This window comes from Ranitomeya imitator, chromosome 3 (assembly GCF_032444005.1).
Source record: "Ranitomeya imitator isolate aRanImi1 chromosome 3, aRanImi1.pri, whole genome shotgun sequence".
In the NCBI taxonomy this organism is placed as follows: domain Eukaryota; kingdom Metazoa; phylum Chordata; class Amphibia; order Anura; family Dendrobatidae; genus Ranitomeya; species Ranitomeya imitator.
The window spans coordinates 698,266,644-698,284,036 of record NC_091284.1 but is presented as its reverse complement, the minus strand read 5'-3'; the positions used below and the strand labels follow the sequence as shown (position 1 = coordinate 698,284,036).

At 43.8% G+C, this 17,393-nt stretch overlaps 1 protein-coding gene across 4 annotated transcripts in view; it reads right to left on the bottom strand.

Moving 5' to 3' along the window:
- The window catches only part of KIF5A (kinesin family member 5A), a 228,895-nt gene that overhangs the window by 194,049 nt on the left and 17,453 nt on the right, over positions 1–17,393 (bottom strand). The gene's annotated exons all lie outside the window — the stretch shown is intronic.

The window sequence follows — 17,393 nt, the reverse complement described above, 5'->3', positions numbered from 1 at the left end:
CTATCATGCAATAAAGAATGAATACAAAACTTTATTAAGAATTTTCTTAGCATGCTCTAGTGCCTAATACAACGGGTTTAACGATATGTATGTTACCTAAGGTTTTCCTAGAATTTTATAAACGCCTGTTTCCAATGTATAATGTTTACGGTTTTGAGGCATTGTCTTACTATTTGTATTGTTTGTGTTAATAAAATTCTAACTTTTTACAAAAAAACATGACACTCTTGTGATTCGACATGCAGCTTAATATCTGCCTAGTGGATCAGTATGTTTAGTATATACTGTATATGTAGTTTATTTATGAACTTTTCAGAATGATGCAGTTTATACACAGAATTCAGCCGGCCGGCTGCGACCAATTAGCAAAGCGTGGTTCAAATTCCGCGCCAATTCGCGGGCAGACTGCACCTGTCGCTGATTGTTCAAGGCCGGGCGTGACCAATCAGTGAAGCCAGGGCCGGCTCCAGGTTTTTGAGGGCCCCGGGCGAAAGAGTCTCAGTGGACCCCCCTCTTTAACACATTCCACGATTCATGATGCACAGATACAGCAGAGAAATATAGCACAGCCATGTAGCGTATAACACAGTCCACGTAGTATATAACACAGCCCACGTAGTATATAACACAGTCACGTAGCATATAACACAGCCCACGTAGTATATAACACAGCCCACGTAGTATATTACCCAGCCACGTAGTATATAGCACAGGCCACGTAGTATATAGCACAGCCCATGTAGTATAAAGCACAGACACGTAGTATATAACACAGCCATGTAGTATATTGCCCAGCCATATAGTATATAGCACAGGCCACGTAGGAAATAGCACAGACACGTAGTATATAGCACAGACATGTAGTGTATTGCCCAGCCACGTAGTATATTGCCCAGCCACGTAGTATATTGCCCAGCCATGTAGTATATAGCAGACACGTAGTATATTGCCCAGCCACATAGTATATTGCCCAGCCACGTAGTATATTGCTCAGCCATGTAGTATATTGCCCAGCCACGTAGTATATAGCAGACACATAGTATATAGCACAGACACGTAGTATATTGCCCAGCCACGTTATATTGTACAGCCACGTACTATATTGCCCAGCCATGTAATATATTGCACAGCCACATAGTATATTGCACAGCCACATAGTATATAGCACAGCCACGTAGTATATAGCACAGAGACGTAGTATATAACACTGCCGATGCAGTTTATAACACAGGCCACGTAGTATAGAGCACAGCGATGTAGTATATTGCCCAGCCACGTAATATATACCACAGCCACGTAGTATGTCGGACAGCACATAGTATATAGCACAGATATGTAGTATATAACACAACCCATGCAGTATCTAACAAATATACATATAGCAATGTGGGCACCATATCCCTGTTAAAAAAAGAATTAAAATAAAAAATAGTTATATACTCGCCCTCCGTCGGCCCCCCCGGAACCAGCCCAGGCATTTACCGACACTCCTTGTGACGCCCCGGTCCCGAGAGTGCATTGCGGTCTCGCAAGATGATGACGTAGCGGTCTCCTGAGACCGGTACATCATCATCTCGCGAGACCGCAATGCATGGACCGGTAAACGGAGCATCGCAAGGAGCGGAAAAGGCCTGGGCTGGATCCAGGGGGCCAACGGAGGGTGAGTATATAATGATTTTTTATTATTTTTTACAGTAGATCTTTTTACTATTGATGCTGCATAGGCAGCATCAATAGTAAAAAGTTGGTCACACAGGGTTAATAGCAGCGTTAACGGAGTGCGTTACACCGCGGCATAACGCGGTCCGTTAACGCTGCCATAAACCCTGTGTGAGCGCTTACTGGAGGGGAGTATGGAGCGGGCACTGACTGCAGGGGAGTAGGGAGCGGCCATTTCAACGCCGGACTGTGCCCGTCGCTGATTGGTCGTGGCCGTTTTGCCGCAACCAATCAGCGACTTGGGATTTCCGTGACAGACAGACGGAAGTGTGTTGTGAATTCTGTGGCAGAGCTCCCTCCTGTGGTCACAAGTGGTACTTCGGCTGGTTCTCTCTGTGAGCTTCCGTTGGTGGAGGAAAGTGGTACTGCGGCTTCTGAGTTTCCTTCCTCAGGTGATGTGGTGAAGTCGTTGGGTGCTGCTCTATTTAACTCCACCTAGTGCTTTGATCCTGGCCTCCAGTCAATGTTCTAGTATTGGACCTGTTTCCTCCTGGATCGTTCCTGTGGCCTGCTGCTCTGCATAGCTAAGTTCCTCTTTGCTATTTGTTTGCTGTTTTTTTTCTGTCCAGCTTGTCAATTTGTTTTTTACTGCTTGCTGGAAGCTCTGGGACGCAGAGGGTGTACCTCCGTGCCGTTAGTTCGGTACGGAGGGTCTTTTTGCCCCCTTTGTGTGGTGTTTGTAGGGTTTTGTGTTGACCGCAAAGTTACCTTTCCTATCCTCGCTCTGTTCAGAAAGTTGGGCCTTACTTTGCTAAATCTATTTCATCTCTACGTTTGTCTTTTCATCTTAACTCACAGTCATTATATGTGGGGGCTGCCTTTTCCTTTGGGGTATTTCTCTGAGGCAAGGTAGGCTTATTTTCTATCTTCAAGCTAGCTAGTTTCTCAGGCCGTGCCGAGTTGCATAGGGAGCGTTAGGCGCAATCCACGGCTGCCTTTAGTGTGGTTTGAGAGGATTAGGGATTGCTGTCAACAGAGTTCCCACGTCTCAGAGCTCGTTCTTGTTTTTTGGGTTATTGCCAGGTCACTGTATGTGCGCTGACCTCTATGTCCATTGTGGTACTGAATTACCTTTCACAACAGTACTGGAGGCCTAAAGTACTAATGATTCCCAATAGAGGGAAAAAAGAAGTTCTGAGACCATTTTTTTTTCTTTGCACTGTGTTTTGCCTTTTTTTTTCCCTAGACATTTGGGTGGTTCAGGACACAGGTGTAGCAATGGACATTAAAGGTCTGTCTTCATGTGTGGATCAGCTCACGGCAAGAGTACAAACTATTCAAGACTTTGTGGTTCAGAATTCTATGTTAGAACCGAGAATTCCTATTCCTGATTTGTTTTTTGGAGATAGAACTAAATTTCTGAGTTTCAAAAATAATTGTAAACTATTTCTGGCTTTGAAACCTCGCTCCTCTGGTGACCCAGTTCAACAAGTTAGGATCGTTATTTCTTTTTTGCGTGGCGACCCTCAGGACTGGGCATTTTCTCTTGCGCCAGGAGATCCTGCATTAAGTAATATCGATGCATTTTTCCTGGCGCTCGGATTGCTGTACGATGAGCCTAATTCTGTGGATCAGGCAGAGAAGAATTTGCTGGCTCTGTATCAGGGTCAGGATGAAATAGAGGTATATTGTCAGAAATTTAGAAAGTGGTCCGTACTCACTCAGTGGAATGAAGGTGCGCTCGCAGCTATTTTCAGAAAAGGTCTCTCTGAAGCCCTTAAGGATGTCATGGTGGGATTTCCTATGCCTGCTGGTCTGAATGAGTCTATGTCTTTGGCCATTCAGATCGGTCGATGCTTGCGTAGCGAAAATCTGTGCACCATTTGGCGGTATTACCAGAGCTTAAACCTGAGCCTATGCAGTGCGATAGGACTTTGATCAGAGTTGAACGGCAAGAACACAGACGTCTCAATGGGCTGTGTTTCTACTGTGGTGATTCCACTCATGCTATCTCTGATTGTCCTAAGCGCACTAAGCGGTTCGCTAGGTCTGCCACCATTGGTACGGTACAGTCAAAATTTCTTTTGTCTGTTAACTTGATCTGCTCTTTGTCATCGTATTCTGTCATGGCATTTGTGGAGTCAGGCGCTGCTCTGAATTGTATGCTAGGCGTTGTGGGTTTTTCTTGGAGCCCTTTCAGTGTCCTATTCCATTGAGAGGAATTGATGCTACGCCTTTGGCCAAGAATAAGCCTCAGTACTGGACCCAGCTGACCATGTGCATGGCTCCTGCACATCAGGAGGTTATTCGCTTTCTGGTGTTGCATAATCTGCATGATGTGGTCGTGTTGGGGTTGCCATGGCTACAAGTCCATAATCCAGTATTAGATTGGAAATCCATGTCTGTGTCCAGCTGGGGTTGTCAGGGGGTACATGGTGATGTCCCATTTCTGACTATTTCGTCATCCACCCCTTCTGAGGTTCCTGAGTTCTTGTCTGATTACCGGGATTTATTTGATGAGCCCAAGTCCGATACCCTACCTCCGCATAGGGATTGTGATTGTGCTATCGATTTGATTCCTGGTAGTAAATTCCCAAAAGGTCGACTGTTTAATTTATCTGTGCCTGAGCACGCCGCTATGCGGAGTTATGTGAAGGAGTCTTTGGAGAAGGGGCATATTCGCCCGTCATCGTCGCCATTAGGAGCAGGGTTCTTTTTTGTAGCCAAGAAGGATGGTTCACTGAGACCTTGTATAGATTACCGCCTTCTAAATAAGATCACGGTTAAATTTCAGTATCCCTTGCCATTGTTATCTGATTTGTTTGCTCGGATTAAGGGGGCTAGTTGGTTCACCAAGATAGATCTTCGTGGTGCGTATAATCTTGTGCGTATTAAGCGAGGCGATGAGTGGAAAACTGCATTTAATACGCCCGAGGGCCATTTTGAGTATCTAGTAATGCCATTCGGACTTGCCAATGCTCCATCAGTGTTTCAGTCCTTTATGCATGACATCTTCCGAGAGTACCTGGATAAATTCCTGATTGTGTACTTAGATGACATTTTGATCTTCTCGGATGATTGGGAGTCTCATGTGAAGCAGGTCAGAACGGTGTTTCAGGTCCTGCGTGCTAATTCTTTGTTTGTGAAGGGATCAAAGTGTCTCTTTGGTGTTCAGAAGGTTTCATTTTTGGGGTTCATCTTTTCCCCTTCTACTATCGAGATGGACCCTGTTAAGGTCCAAGCCATCCATAATTGGACTCAGCCGACATCTCTGAAAAGTCTGCAAAAGTTCCTGGGCTTTGCTAATTTTTATCGTCGCTTCATCTGCAATTTTTCTAGTATTGCTAAACCATTGACCGATTTGACCAAGAAAGGTGCTGATTTGGTCAATTGGTCTTCTGCTGCGGTGGAAGCTTTTCAAGAGTTGAAGCGTCGTTTTTCTTCTGCCCCTGTGTTGTGTCAACCAGATGTTTCGTGTTATGTTTGCTAATGACAGGTGTTATGAAGGTAATCCAGAAACACAGTGTGCTTAGCGATCAGAGCGCACACAGTGATCTGACAAATACCCAAAAATACAAGAACGAGCTCTGAGACGTGGAAACTCTGTAGACTGCACACCTGATCCTATCCTAAACACAACTAAAAGCGGCTGTGGATTGCGCCTAACAACTACCTAGGCAACTCGGCACAGCCTAAGAAACTAGCTAGCCTGAAGATAGAAAAATAGGCCTGACTTGCCCCAGAGAAATTCCCCAAAGGAAAAGGCAGCCCCCCACATATAATGACTGTGAGTAAGATGAAAAGACAAAACGTAGGGATGAAATAGATTCAGCAAAGTGGGGCCCGATATTCTTAGACAGAGCGAGGACAGTAAAGCGAACTTTGCAGTCTACAAAAAACCCTAAAGCAAAACCACGCAAAGGGGGCCAAAAAAACCCACCGTGCCGAACTAACGGCACGGCGGTACACCCTTTGCGTCTCAGAGCTTCCAGCAAAACAAAAGACAAGCTGGACAGAAAAAAAAAGCAACAAAAAAGCAAAAGGCACTTAGCTATACAGAGCAGCAGGTCACAGGAACAATCAGGAAAAGCTCAGATCCAACACTGAAACATTGACAAGGAGCAAGGATAGCAGCATCAGGCGGAGTTAAGTAATGAAGCAGTTAACGAGCTCACCAGAACACCTGAGGGAGGAAGCTCAGAAGCTGCAGTACCACTTGTGACCACAGGAGTGAATTCAGCCACAGAATTCACAACAGTTTCGCTTCCGTTCCAGGTCGAGGTTGATGCTTCTGAGATTGGAGCAGGGGCTGTTTTGTCGCAGAGAAGTTTTGATTGCTCGGTGATGAAACCATGCGCCTTCTTTTCCAGGAAGTTTTCGCCTGCTGAGCGAAATTATGATGTGGGCAATCGAGAGTTGCTGGCCATGAAGTGGGTATTCGAGGAGTGGCGTCATTGGCTTGAAGGAGCTAAGCATCGCGTGGTGGTCTTGACTGATCATAAGAACTTGACTTATCTCGAGTCCGCCAAGCGGTTAAATCCTAGACAAGCTCGTTGGTCGTTGTTTTTTGCCCGTTTTGACTTTGTGATTTCATACCTTCCGGGCTCTAAAAATGTGAAGGCGGATGCTCTGTCTAGGAGTTTTGTGCCCGACTCTCCGGGTGTATCTGAGCCGGCGGGTATCCTCAAAGAGGGAGTAATTGTGTCTGCCATCTCCCCTGATTTGCGGCGGGTGCTGCAAAAATTTCAGGCTAATAAACCTGATCGTTGCCCAGCGGAGAGACTGTTTGTCCCTGATAGGTGGACGAATAAAGTTATCTCTGAGGTTCATTGTTCGGTGTTGGCTGGTCATCCTGGAATCTTTGGTACCAGAGAGTTAGTGGCTAGATCCTTTTGGTGGCCATCTCTGTCGCGGGATGTGCGTACTTTTGTGCAGTCCTGTGGGATTTGTGCTTGGGCTAAGCCCTGCTGTTCTCGTGCCAGTGGGTTGCTTTTGCCCTTGCCGGTCCCGAAGAGGCCTTGGACACATATCTCTATGGATTTTATTTCAGATCTTCCCGTCTCTCAAAAGATGTCAGTCATTTGGGTGGTCTGTGATCGCTTCTCTAAGATGGTCCATTTGGTACCCTTGTCTAAATTGCCTTCCTCCTCTGATTTGGTGCCATTGTTTTTCCAGCATGTGGTTCGTTTACATGGCATTCCAGAGAATATCGTTTCTGACAGAGGTTCCCAGTTTGTTTCGAGGTTTTGGCGAGCCTTTTGTGGTAGGATGGGCATTGACTTGTCTTTTTCCTCGGCTTTCCATCCTCAGACTAATGGCCAGACTGAACGAACCAATCAGACCTTGGAAACATATCTGAGATGCTTTGTTTCTGCTGATCAGGATGACTGGGTGTCCTTTTTGCCTTTGGCTGAGTTCGCCCTTAATAATCGGGCCAGCTCGGCTACCTTGGTTTCACCGTTTTTCTGCAACTCTGGGTTCCATCCTCGTTTCTCTTCAGGGCAGGTTGAGTCTTCGGACTGTCCTGGTGTGGATACTGTGGTGGACAGGTTGCAGCACATTTGGACTCATGTAGTGGACAATTTGACTTTGTCCCAGGAGAAGGCTCAACGTTTCGCTAATCGCAGACGCTGTGTGGGTCCCCGACTTCGGGTTGGGGACTTGGTTTGGTTATCTTCTCGTCATATTCCTATGAAGGTTTCCTCTCCTAAGTTTAAACCTCGTTTTATTGGTCCGTATAGGATTTCTGAGGTTCTTAATCCTGTGTCTTTTCGTCTGACCCTTCCAGATTCTTTTTCCATACATAACGTATTCCATAGGTCATTGTTGCGGAGATACGTGGCACCTATGGTTCCATCTGTTGATCCTCCTGCCCCGGTTTTGGTGGAGGGGGAGTTGGAGTATATTGTGGAGAAGATTTTGGATTCTCGTGTTTCAAGGCGGAAACTCCAGTATCTGGTTAAGTGGAAGGGTTATGCTCAGGAAGATAATTCCTGGGTCTTTGCCTCTGATGTCCATGCTCCCGATCTTGTTCGTGCCTTTCATATGGCTCATCCTGGTCGTCCTGGGAGCTCTGGTGAGGGTTCGGTGACCCCTCCTCAAGGGGGGGGCACTGTTGTGAATTCTGTGGCAGAGCTCCCTCCTGTGGTCACAAGTGGTACTTCGGCTGGTTCTCTCTGTGAGCTTCCGTTGGTGGAGGAAAGTGGTACTGCGGCTTCTGAGTTTCCTTCCTCAGGTGATGTGGTGAAGTCGTTGGGTGCTGCTCTATTTAACTCCACCTAGTGCTTTGATCCTGGCCTCCAGTCAATGTTCTAGTATTGGACCTGTTTCCTCCTGGATCGTTCCTGTGGCCTGCTGCTCTGCATAGCTAAGTTCCTCTTTGCTATTTGTTTGCTGTTTTTTTTCTGTCCAGCTTGTCAATTTGTTTTTTACTGCTTGCTGGAAGCTCTGGGACGCAGAGGGTGTACCTCCGTGCCGTTAGTTCGGTACGGAGGGTCTTTTTGCCCCCTTTGCGTGGTGTTTGTAGGGTTTTGTGTTGACCGCAAAGTTACCTTTCCTATCCTCGCTCTGTTCAGAAAGTTGGGCCTCACTTTGCTAAATCTATTTCATCTCTACGTTTGTCTTTTCATCTTAACTCACAGTCATTATATGTGGGGGCTGCCTTTTCCTTTGGGGTATTTCTCTGAGGCAAGGTAGGCTTATTTTCTATCTTCAGGCTAGCTAGTTTCTCAGGCCGTGCCGAGTTGCATAGGGAGCGTTAGGCGCAATCCACGGCTGCCTTTAGTGTGGTTTGAGAGGATTAGGGATTGGGGTCAACAGAGTTCCCACGTCTCAGAGCTCGTTCTTGTTTTTTGGGTTATTGCCAGGTCACTGTATGTGCGCTGACCTCTATGTCCATTGTGGTACTGAATTACCTTTCACAACAGAAGTGACCCTTAGACAATTATATAGTAGATAATGTTTTAGATTTTTAAGTTTACAAAAAAGGAAGATGGGCCAATGCTGAAAGTTTGAGCACCCTGCATGGTTGATAGCTAGTAGCACCCCCTTTTGCAAGTATAACAGCTTGAAAATGTTTTCTGTTGGCAGCCGAGAGTCTTTCAATTCTTATTTGAGGGATTTTCATCCATTCTTCCTTGGAAAATTCTTCCAGTTCTGAGAGATTACTGGGTCGTCTTGCAGGCACTGCTATTTTGAAGTCTAGTCACAGATTTTCAATGATGATCAGATCAGGGGACAGTGAGGGCCATTGTAAAACATTCAGCTTGTGCCTTTTTGGGAAGTCTATTGTGGATTTTGACATGTGTTTAGGATCATTACCCATTTGTAGAAGTCATCTTCTTTTCAACTTCAGATTTCTACAGATGGTGTTATGTTTGCATCAAGAATTTGTTGAAATTTCATTGAATTCATTCTTCACTCTACCCATGAAATGTTTCCTATGCCATTGGCTGCAACACAACCCCAAAGCATGAATGATCCACAACCATATTTAATGGTTGGCGAAATGTTGTTTTCCTGTGTGCTTTTTTCTCCACACATACCTTTGATCATTGTGGCCAGAAAGTTCTATTTTAACCTCATCAGTTCACAGTACTTGTTTCCACAATGCATCAGACTTGTTTAGATGTTCTTTTGCATACTTCTGATGCAGAATTTTATGGCGAAAACACAGAAGGAGGTTTTCTTCTGATGACTCTTCCATGAAGGCCATATTTGTGCAGGTGTCTCTGAACTGTAGAACAATGTATCACAACTCCAGAGTCTGGTAAATCTTTCTGAACGTCTTTAAGGCTATGTGCACACGTTGCAGATTGTATGCGTTTTTGACGCGATTTTTCGCTGCAAAAACGCATACACAACACAACCCATTGAATTCAATGGGATTCCGCAATGCTGTGCTAACGCTATTTTTCTGTGGCGGAATTGCATCGTGGAAAAATACGCAGCATACTCACTCTTTGTGCGATTTTGCACACATAGGAATGCATTGATTCGCTTATTTCCCGCATGGGGCTATGCCCACCATGCGCAATGTAAGCGGATCATGTGTGGATGGTACCCAGGGTGGAGGAGAGGAGACTCTTCTCCAGGCCCTAAAAAAATAATTAAAATAAAAAAGTTATATACTTCTGGCGGCCCCCGGATCCAGCCCAGGCCTTAGAAATGCTCCCGGCAGCTCCCGTTCCCAGGGATGCTTTGCGACAATGACGTAGCGGTCTCGCGTGATGCTACGTCATCTGGGGTCATTGTCGCGAGGCATCGCTGGGAACGGAAGTTGCCAGGAGCATCGCGAGAATCGGGAAGGCTGCGGGGACGCCGGAAGGTGAGAATATCTTGATTTTTCATTATTTTTAACATTAGATCTTAGCATAGGCAGCATCAATAGTAAAAAGTTGGTCACACTTGTCAAACACTATGCCTGACAAGTGTGACCAACCTGTCAATCAGTTTTCCAAGCGATGCTACAGATCGCTTGGAAAACGCTAGCATTCTGCAAGCTAATTACGCTTGTGCTTGTGCTAGTGTTTAGCAGGAATAAGCATGCCAATTCCGCATGCGTTTTACCCGCGGCAGGGAGTTGCGGAATTGCCACGGAAATTTCTGCGGCGATTCAGCAACGTGTGCACATAGCCTTACAGTCAAGCGGGTGTTCTGATTTGCCTCTCTGTCAATCCTGCGAGCAGCTCTCACTGAAATTTTGCTGTATTCGAAACCTTATATTGACCTCCACTGTTCCTGGTTACTGTCATTTCTTACTTACATTTCGAAATGAGGAAAGGGCAACTTGGAAACGCTTTGCTATCTTCTTACAGCCTTTTCCTGTCTGCGGGCCTCCAACGTTTTCTTTTGACAGAGGTAGGCAGCTGCTTAGAAGAACCCAATTCTGCTGTTCTTTTGGCACAACGTTAGGGATGGCTGGGTTTTTATGAAGCTAGGAAATGTGCGTCACCTGACCTTTCCTAATGATGATAGTGAACAAACCATAACTCTAACAGGCTAATTAAGGTCTGAAACCTTGGTCAAAGTTATCTGAGAATACAAATCTCCATTTTCCTTTTTATGATTTTTAAAATGTAAAAGATGAAAATATATTTAAATTTTGTTGCCTAAAATACAAAGGAAATGTGTTATCTTTAACTTTAGGCCTTTTAGAGATCATTTCATCTTCAACTTGGTTAACTGTTCACAACAGCAATTTTGTACCAGGGGCGCTATTGTATATACAACTAGCTGAAGAGCCCGGCGTTGCCTGGGCATAGTAAATATCTGTGGTTAGTTATAGCACCTCGCGTCTCTTATTTTCCCATCACGCCTCTCATTTTCCCAATTGCATCTTTCATTTTCCCCCTCACATCTCTCATTTTCTCCCTCACTCCTCTCATTCCCCCTTAACACTTGTCATTTCGACCTCACATCTGTCATTTTTTGATCACTCCACTATTTTCCCTCACTCCTCTCATTTTGTACTCACACCTTTTCATTTTCACCTCACACCTCTCATTTTCACCTCAGTATATACATGTTTGTCATCTCCCTTATATATATTATACACCTGTATGTCATCTCCTGTATATAGTATATACCTGTATGTCATCTCCCCTGTATATAGTATATACCTGCTGTGTGTCATCTCCCCTGTATATAGTATATACCTGTATGTCATCTCCTCTTATATATAGTATATACCTGTATGTCATCTCCTTCTATATATAGTATATACCTGTATGTCATCTCCTCCTGTATATAGTATATACCTGTGTGTCACCTCCCCTGTATATAGTATATATCTGTGTGTCATCTCCTCCTGTATATAGTATATACCTGTATGTCATCTTCTATATATAGCATATACCTGTATGTCATCTCCTCCTGTATATAGTATATACCTGTAGGTCATCTGCTCCTGTATATAGTATATACCTGTGTGTCATCTCCTCTTGTATATAGTATATACCTGTATGTCATCTCCTCCTGTATATATATGTACCTGTATGTCATCTCCTCCTCTATATAGTATATACCTGTGTGTCATCTCTCCTGTATATAGTATATATCTGTGTGTCATCTCCCCTGTATATAGTATATACCTGTGTGTCATCTCCTCCTGTATTAGACCTCGTTAACACGTTATTTGCTCAGTATTTTTACCTCAGTATTTGTAAGCTAAATTGGCAGCCTGATAAATCCCCAGCCAACAGGAAGCCCTCCTCCTGGAAGTATATATTAGCTCACACATACACATAATAGACAGGTCATGTGACTGACAGCTGCCGTATTTCCTATATAGTACATTTGTTGCTCTTATAGTTTGTCTGCTTATTAATCAGATTTTTATTTTTGAAGGATACCAGACTTGTGTGTGTTTTAGGGTGAGTTTCGTTTGTCAAGTTGTGTGTGTTGAGTTGCATGTGGCAACATGCGTGTAGCAACTTTTTGTGTGTCGAGTTGCATGTGACAGGTTAGTGTAGCAAGTTGTGTGCAGGAAGTTTTGTGCATGGCGAGTTTTGCGCGTGGCGAATTTTATGTGTGGTGCCTTTTGAGTATGTGCAAGTTTTGTGTGAGGCAACTTTTGCATGTGTTGCAACTTTTGTGCATGTGGCAATTTTTCCGCGTGTGCAAGTTTTGCGTGTGGCGAGTTTTCCATGAGGTGAGTTTTGCACTTGTGACAAGTTTTGCGTGAGCCTAGTTTTTGCATGTGGCGAGTTCTGCGCGTGGCGAGTTTTGAGCGGCGACTTTTGTGTTTCGACTTTTATGTGGCGAGGTTCGTGTATGTGTGGTGAAATGTGTGCTGAGGGTAATGTGTGTTGATGCACGTGGTAGTGTGTGGCGCATTTTGTGTGTGTTCATATCCCCGTGTGTGGTGAGTATCCCATGTCGGGGCCCCACCTTAGCAACTGTACGGTATATACTCTTTGGCGCCATCGCTCTCATTCTTTAAGTCCCCCTTGTTCACATCTGCCAGCTGTCAATTTGCCTCCAACACTTTTCCTTTCACTTTTCCCCATTATGTAGATAGGGCCAAAATTGTTTGGTGAATTGGTAAGCGTGGGGTTAAAATTTCACCTCACAACATAGGCTATGACGCTCTCAGGGTCCAGACGTGTGACTGTGCAAAATTTTGTGGCTGTAGCTGCGACGCCTCCAACACTTTTCCTTTCACTTTTTCCCCATTATGTAGATAGGGGCAAAATTGTTTGGTGAATTGGAAAGCGCGGGGTTAAAATTTCACCTCACAACATAGACTATGATGCTCTCAGGGACCAGACGTGTGACTGTGCAAAATTTTGTGTCTGTAGCTGCGACGCCTCCAACACTTTTCCTTTCACTTTTTTCCCCATTATGTAGATAGGGGCAAAATTGTTTGGTGAATTGGAACGCGCGGGGTTAAAATTTCGCCTCACAACATAGCCTATGACGCTCTCGGGGTCCAGACGTGTGACTGTGCAAAATTTTATGGCTGTAGCTGCGACGGTGCAGATGCCAATCCCGGACATACATACACACACACATACACACATTCAGCTTTATATATTAGATAAATGACACAAGATCATGATACTCACATTAGATCCTGGTCACAGCTCACCTTTCCCCATGCAGAGTCATCTCTACATCAGCTCTGCAGCGGAAACATGTTGGTCACTGATGCGACCTGTGTTTAGCTGCAGTGGATACCTACTCATCACAGCCGAAAGAAGAAGCACAGGGAGCAGTATGGAACCCGGGGCATTGTTAGGAGAGAGGAGACCGATATCAGAAAAGATTATCATGATTTTTGTTGTGTGTGCATACTGTATAGTTTTAAAAAAAAACCTGAAGCAGAAAACCCCTTTCAGAAGCTAACACATGGTGATGTGATACTATAAGTGAAAAAGATGAAACTGGTGCTGGCTATTTCTGGATCAGCTGCATTTTCTATATTACAATATCTGCACAAATCACTCTGAAACTGACTCAAAAGATAAATAACTTACAAAGGAAATTAATTTAAATAACATTTTTAGGTATATAAAAATTGTAGCATCTCTCAAAAAATATAGCTGTAGGATAATGCAGGAACCACTAATAATAGGTGATGATCATAGCTCACCTCCTCCCTCTCCCTGCACAATGACCACTATATAGCTCACAAAGTCTGCCTGGAAAACTCTCCCATCAAAGTCAATGAGGATCTGTAGACACCAGGTGTCATGGGATTACCGTGACAGAGAGGAGTCAGAAAACCGCAGCTTCTGATTTTTCCTACACCTACACTGATTAGAAGCACTTCACTGTCATATTAAACAGTGTCAATTTATTTTAGCAGTGCAGGAGTTAATCTGCTCAGTTGAGAGCTCCTGGAAGCTTTCCTGTGTTTAGGTTCTCAGCTGTACACTGTTATTCACTCCCATCTCCTACATAAACTAGGCCCTGGCTAGCACTCATTGTTAGGGCTAGCTTATGCTGCATGGCTGGAGGTTGTTGCTGGTTGCTATTGGAGAAGGCGTTTGGTGGATTTTTCTGTGACTGTTGCTAGGTTTTGAGTGTGTGATATTTCCCTTGAATCTCCTACTTTGGTTTAACCCCATCCTCCACTCCCTGGTGTTTACCTTTGTTTTTTTCTGTGTATATTTGAATGATTGGTATTTTCTTTTATCCCTGTTCGTACTATCTTGTTAGTCTGGTTGGTGTATTACGGCACAGTACTACTCCCCTCTTCCGTGCCTAATAATATCAGCTCACAGCTGTCTGCTTTCCCTTGGCTGGTTATCAAAAAATAGGGGGGACCTCATGTCATTTTTTCATTTATTCATTGGCTTATTACATGAACAGTAAACTACACACACAAGGCACTAATTATATATCTCACAAATATATCTGTCTAGAAATCTATCTAGCCTATATCTATCTATATCTTTACACATCTAAACTAACATACCAAAGAGAGACAAAAAACGCTTGCAGTAAGAATGCATACAAAAATTCAAGGAAAAACGCAAGTGAGCTGAGGTACGGGATACATGCAGAAATTCAGCTGATCATGGGAATGTTCCCTAAGATTAGTAAAATATGGCAGTCGTGTAGATATCGGCTTACTATATTTGTCCAAAACTGCAGTCCCTTAACAGACATGTGAAATAGTAAACTACAGGTTTGATGTCCTCACTCACGCGGTCAGTGTCATGTTTCGTGGTTTCCTTTTAGCTCTGACTAGTGATGAGCGAGTGTGCTCGTTGGTCAGGTGGTCTGCGAGTATTTGTTAGTGGTCGGAGATTTAGTTTTCCTCGCCTCAGCTGCATGATTTATGGCTGCTAGAATACATGTGAGGATTCCCTAGCAACCAGGCAACCCCCACATGTACTCAGCCTGTCCAGCAGCCGTAAATCATGCAGCTGCGGCAACAAAATCTAAATCTCCGAGCACTAACAAATACTCGGAGACCCCCCGAGCGTGCTCCGGGAGACCCGAGTAATGAGTATATTCGCTCATCACTAGTTCTGACCCATTAAACTCTAACACTATATATATTATCAGTTCTTACTCCTCGAATTAGAATAATTAACCCTTTAACGCAATTAGTTTCAAGTTTCATTTCCATCTATAGTCTCATATATTCAAGAACAATGACTGGACTGAGTTCTACTTACCGCATTACTCTTCAATCAGAGGTTACTTCAAGGTTTTCTGTAATCCTATACTGCCTGTATACACGGTATCGACACAGCCATGAAAAATCCACTGATCCATAAAATCTAGATGAATCCAATCTATAAAACTCAAACCCTGTTAACCTCTAAACAAACCTACCAGATGGAAAAATAAAAACAAGTCATTAATTCCTTAGCTACACAGTTTCGATGAGACTTTGATAAGTTTGGCATTTTTTTTATCTATTGCTTTGAGGGCTTATTAGGCCGAGACTATCAGCATTTTGGACACTGCACATCCAACTAGAGAACTAGTCTCGGGATACATCTTACTCCTGTGCTGCATGACTACGTCCCGAACACTGATGGGCAGCTTTCTGCCTATGCACAGCGTGGTAGGTGGGATATACAGAGCTCAGCATTCGGAAAACTTATAGCTCTGCTGCAAAGAAACCAGTGCTTTTATCAATATGACAACATAAAGACCAGTAAGAGACCCATCGCTTGAATTGGTGTGTCTGTCACCGCACTGTGCCGCTCTCAGATCACATACCAAAAACCTTGTGACGGATTCCCTTTCTGTTTGCTTAAAAATCATCGCTCTCTTCCTGTGTAAACAGGACCTGTGGCACCAAGAACAATGGCAGCCATTACTGTTACTGATCAATCTAAGCGCATTGCCTGTGTAAACAGGTTATCAAACAACATGCAAACCAGTGGCTGATTATCCGTTGTTTTCGGCCACAGGTCGTGTAGTGGAGACACGCCATTTCTAAGGCGTACTTCTTCTCTGAATCTTTACATGGTTTCCATGACAACCTTGTACCTGATATAAATCAGAAGGAGACATAATCTCGTCAAATTTTCTTTTCACTCATTAGTTCCGCTATTAGGTTTTTAAGGAAACAAGATGTAAAAAAAAAACGTTTAAGACCTTTCACTCATTGATGAGAGATTGAGTGCATCTTCCCATCTACATGTTTTCTGGCTATTTTCGCCCCCCTTCATTGATTTACCGCCTTGGCCTCACATACGCCATTGAAATCTTGCGTATGCGCCAATCACCAGAGTATCGGCACATGTTCAGAATGGGAAGCAAAGAATCTCCAGGAGAAACTAAAGGCTCATGCAGACGTCTGTGGGTTCTGATCCGATCCTGAACCGTAATGCACAGACTGGCTGTAGGTCTCCCAACCAGAGCTTGACAGCTTCATACAGTACAGACCAAAAGTTTGGACACACCTTCTTATTTAAAGATTTTTCTCTATTTTCATGACTATGAAAATTGTACATTCACACTGAAGGCATCAAAACTATATAATTCCACATGTGTTAATTCATACTTAACAAAAAAGTGTGAAACAACTGAAATTATGTCTTATATTCTAGTTTCTTCAAAGTAGCCACCTTTTGCTTTGATGACTGCTTTGCACACTCTTGGCATTCTCTTGATGAGCTTCAAGAGGTAGTTACCGGGAATGCTTTTCCCATCCCTATTTGCCTCGTATGAAATGAACATGAATAGATTATACGTCGAGCTCACTCCTTGCTTCACTCGGCGACATTATATAATGAATATTATCTATACAGCCTGCCGTAAAGATGATATTGAGGACACAGACTCATTGATATTAATTACATTTATCGTTGGGCACACTGCGTTGCCTTCTGTGACTGGCGGTTGAGATGTTTCCCTTGTGCCCCATAGTTAATAATCAAAGCTAGATACAGTGTAATCCTCATAGACCGGTGATTATTGCGCTGAGATGAGAAGACGCTGTTTTCTGCCAAATTATTATCTATCTCATTCCTACTTTTAACCTTGAGCGAACAGTATTTTTAGACACCTCGAGGGGTTAGTAAAAATGTCCTTGTGAAATAAAAAACTACCATTGTACAAAACAATAGCAAAAAGAAAGCCTGTAAGCAAAGTGTAGCGCTGTTTTCTTCTTTGTGTCTCATAAATATATACATCTAATTATAATAATACTGGGGGGAATTGAGCAGAAGCATCAGAGTTGCATTGGTAAAAAAGGATCAAAATACAGATGGTGGCAGAAATTTGGAGCAAATTGTCCAGGATTTAATTTGCTTTACTCATAG